The sequence below is a fragment of the Hypomesus transpacificus genome, chromosome 4, assembly GCF_021917145.1.
Source record: "Hypomesus transpacificus isolate Combined female chromosome 4, fHypTra1, whole genome shotgun sequence".
Classification (NCBI taxonomy): domain Eukaryota; kingdom Metazoa; phylum Chordata; class Actinopteri; order Osmeriformes; family Osmeridae; genus Hypomesus; species Hypomesus transpacificus.
Window position 1 is genome coordinate 5,601,237 of NC_061063.1, and position 3,550 is coordinate 5,604,786.

A 3,550-nucleotide genomic window follows, 5' to 3' on the forward strand; every position below is an offset into this window, starting at 1 on the left:
TGTATGGTGTTAGATGTGATGTTGGATGTGAAGTACTGTAGCTGTATGGTGTTAGATGTGATGTTGGATGTGATGTACTGTAGCTGTATGGTGTTAGATGTAATGGATGGGATGTTGGATGTGATGTTGGGTGTGATGTAGGATGTGATGTTGGATATGTTTCAGCTCTGCTGCAGGGTGTTGTATCTATCCAGGATTTTCTTTTCTTTTCAAAGTTACGCCCCGATTCCTTACAAAATCTCTTATGTTTTGGATAGAGCGACCAGCCAGAGCAAGATTTTCAGCCTTCTTGCATTGCTGGCATTCAATCATAGTGGCCAGTTTCCCTTTTTTGATGTGTTGGCCAAAATGTCTCATGACTGCGGCAACCTCCATGGGAGACCAAAGATGCTTTTTTGCTCTCCTGGCACTTTCCAGAGATACTAGAAAAAAAGACAAATAAATCAATGAAAACCAACTCCACTTTAAACATGTTTTAAATAAGGAATAGTAGTAGTAGTATAAACAGTATCCCGCAGAAAGAAGAGAATGGTCATCATATTGCCTTTGGGTGGTATGGATAATTTATTTTTATCATTCTTCAGTTATACTTAAGTAACTTGGTGTTTAGTGACTGAGTATGTGTTTTCGCATTTACCAGAATGTTTCTTCGTGTTCTTTTTTCTGCTGGGCCCTTTGTCCTTCTTTTTTAGTCTTCTGTTGGGTTCTTCCCCCTTAGCATCTGTGTGTTGACTTTGTGCTGAAATGAAGAAATAAAGACAAATAACAATGGATGAGCATTTATTTGTTGTAGGGTAGGGTCCTTAAATACGGTGAAGTCCAAGATGCTCAAGCAACTGATGGATGAATAATAAATAACAAATACATTCACTGTAAAGCGCTTAGGCTGGAACATTATTTGCTTCCAAGTTGATTTGTCATTATGAATGATATGATTAGAAGTGCTTTTATTTTGAAGGCAGTGTCGTTGCTGTCGTGCGTACTGAAGAGCAGCAGCCAGGCCTATATGTTCCTTGTTGCACTGTAATGTATTCAAAAAGTTCATTGTTAGATTGAAAATAATTTCCTGGTCATCGGTTAAAGCTACTACTTCTGTAATCTACATTCACATCACTTGAAATTTAGCTTACATGCCTCCCATTTACCTGAACTGTTGCCGTGACAACAACATTGAAACGAGTGAAGAAGGTCTGAATCCACAATGCATTATTTCATAGCCTAAAAGCAATCAAAGAAGGTGACATGTAGACTGAGGATAAGAGTTAACCTTGTGATAATGGCGCAGGTTCCTCGACAGGTTGCCCGACCATCAACAGTTCTTGCACAACCTGTAATAAAATATAATATACTTCATTACATACATAGAAATAAAGATGAGTATTACAGAGAAAGTTTGGTTAACTTAAGTTACCTTTGCCATGTCATGTCACTGCATGTGTCATTTGGCACATGCAGTTAAGTTTGGACAAAAGCAGACTTTCACAGAATAAACCAGGAAACGTTGAAAAATCTAATTGGCATACGGCACCCTTTGCCATCTTTGTATGTGACTTCATAGAGGCCCACGAGTAGAACGCAAACCAACTGTGGATGTCTGTTTGCATGAGCACTCAATTGCTATCTCAAAAAAAAAAAAAAACCTGTGAATCTATACACAGCTGAATGCAATTCTTATGAATTCAGATTTAAATAAAGTTAATGTATAACTGCTGAATATCATTCTCATGACTTTATTTTGGACAATAAATATGCCTTAAAAGATGAAACTTACCTCTAGTGTGTTGCCTGAAAAGGATCCGCATGCGTCCACATCCTCAGCCTGGCATGGCATCTCTTTGGAGATCTGAGATGTAAAGAACAATCACTGAATGAGAGTTTGTTTCTCATGTACAGTACTCAGTCCTCCTTATTCCTGCACCTTACATGTTGAGTATTACACAGGACCTGTGTGTCTGCGCACTTCTTAATGTACTTTCATTCCTTTGTACATGTAATTTCAAATCTCAGTCCTCCAAATTCCTGCACCTTACATATTAAGGTTACATCGTACCTGTGTGTCTGAATACTGTTGAATATCATTCTCCTGACTTTATTTTAGACAATAAATATGCCTTAAAATATGAAACTTACCTCTAGTGTGTTGCCTGAAAAGGATCCGCATGCGTCCACATCCTCAGCCTGGCATGGCATCTCTTTGGAGATCTGAGATGTAAAGAACAATCACTGAATGAGAGTTTGTTTCTCATGTACAGTACTCAGTCCTCCTTATTCCTGCACCTTACATGTTGAGTATTACACAGGACCTGTGTGTCTGCGCACTTCTTAATGTACTTTCATTCCTCTGTACATGTAATTTCAAAACTCAGTCCTCCTTATTCCTGCACCTTACATGTTGAGTATTACACAGGACCTGTGTGTCTGCGCACTTCTTAATGTACTTTCATTCCTTTGTACATGTAATTTCAAAACTCAATCCTTTAAATTCCTGCACCTTACATATAAAGGTTACATCGTACTTGTGTGTCTGAATACTTCTGAATATCATTCTCATGACTTTATTTTAGACAATAAATATGCCTTAAAAGATGAAACTTACCTCTAGTGTGTTGCCTGAAAAGGATCCGCATGCGTCCACATCCTCAGCCTGGCATGGCATCTCTTTGGAGATCTGAGATGTAAAGAACAATCACTGAATGAGAGTTTGTTTCTCATGTACAGTACTCAGTCCTCCTTATTCCTGCACCTTACATGTTGAGTATTACACAGGACCTATGTGTCTGCGCACTTCTTAATGTACTTTCATTCCTCTGTACATGTAATTTCAAAATTCAGTCCTCCAAATTCCAGCATCTTACATATTAAGGTTATATCGTACCTGTGTGTCTGAATACTGCTGAATATCATTCTCATGACTTTATTTTAGACAATGAATAAGCCTTAGAAAGATTAAACTTACCTCTAGTGTGTTGCCTGAAAAGGATCCGCATGCGTCCACATCCTCAGCCTGGCATGGCATCTCTTTGGAGATCTGAGATGTAAAGAACAATCACTGAATGAGAGTTTGTTTCTCATGTACAGTACTCAGTCCTCCTTATTCCTGCACCTTACATGTTGAGTATTACACAGGACCTGTGTGTCTGCGCACTTCTTAATGTACTTTCATTCCTTTGTACATGTAATTTCAAAACTCAATCCTCCAAATTCCTGCACCTTACATATAAAGGTTACATCGTACTTGTGTGTCTGAATACTTCTGAATATCATTCTCATGACTTTATTTTAGACAATAAATATGCCTTAAAAGATGAAACTTACCTCTAGTGTGTTGCCTGAAAAGGATCCGCATGCGTCCACATCCTCAGCCTGGCATGGCATCTCTTTGGAGATCTGAGATGTAAAGAACAATCACTGAATGAGAGTTTGTTTCTCATGTACAGTACTCAGTCCTCCTTATTCCTGCACCTTACATGTTGAGTATTACACAGGACCTGTGTGTCTGCGCACTTCTTAATGTACTTTCATTCCTCTGTACATGTAATTTCAAAACTCA

At 38.5% G+C, this 3,550-nt stretch overlaps 1 long non-coding RNA gene across 4 annotated transcripts; it reads right to left on the bottom strand.

Moving 5' to 3' along the window:
• Positions 1-206: 206 nt before the first annotated feature.
• LOC124467210 lies at positions 207-3,005 on the bottom strand. Of its 4 annotated transcripts, none has more exons than XR_006956058.1 (4): positions 2,957-3,005; positions 1,268-1,328; positions 638-739; positions 207-422 (listed from the first exon to the last, which is right to left on the bottom strand). It is a non-coding gene; the product is annotated as an uncharacterized LOC124467210 (long non-coding RNA). The 4 variants fall into 4 exon arrangements; XR_006956057.1 differs by having other exon boundaries at positions 638-1,021; positions 2,957-2,998; XR_006956059.1 differs by having other exon boundaries at positions 866-1,328; positions 2,957-2,998.
• Positions 3,006-3,550: the final 545 nt, after the last annotated feature.